Consider the following 504-nt stretch of genomic DNA (forward strand, 5'->3'; position numbering starts at 1 on the left):
GTACATAAAAGGGAGTAAAATAATCATAAAAAATAATAATAATCACAACAGGGAATTTAAAAAACTTTTTAAATGATTAAAAAATGTATTTAAAAATGAATTAAAACAGTTAAGAATAGAAAATGGTTATACATAAAATAGAGTGCAACCAGTTCGGATGTAGCACAGTGCTCATTCAGTAAATGCACGGCTAAACAGATGAGTTTTGAGTCTGGATTTAAATGTGGTTAATGTTTTAGCACATCTGATCTCTTCTGGAAGCTGATTCCAACTGCGGGCGGCATGATAGCTAAAAGCGGACGTGAACTGTTTTGTGTGAACCCTTGGTATTTCTAACTGACTCGAGTGGTCTGTTAGATTTATATTCAGTGAGCATATTAGCAATGTATTTAGTTCCTATGCCATTGAGTGATTTATAAACAAGTAAAAGTAAAATCAATCCTAAATGTAACTGGAAGCCAGTGTAAAGACCTGAGGACTGGTGTGATATGCTCAGATTTTCTG

General features: G+C 33.5%; 1 protein-coding gene across 1 annotated transcript in view; it reads right to left on the reverse strand.

Moving 5' to 3' along the window:
* LOC107688695 (sodium- and chloride-dependent GABA transporter 2-like) overlaps window positions 1–504 on the reverse strand; it is a 44,543-nt gene that overhangs the window by 17,385 nt on the left and 26,654 nt on the right. The gene's annotated exons all lie outside the window — the stretch shown is intronic.

The sequence above is a fragment of the Sinocyclocheilus anshuiensis genome, unplaced genomic scaffold (assembly GCF_001515605.1).
Source record: "Sinocyclocheilus anshuiensis isolate Anshui unplaced genomic scaffold, SAMN03320099.WGS_v1.1 scaffold934, whole genome shotgun sequence".
Classification (NCBI taxonomy): Eukaryota; Metazoa; Chordata; class Actinopteri; order Cypriniformes; family Cyprinidae; genus Sinocyclocheilus; species Sinocyclocheilus anshuiensis.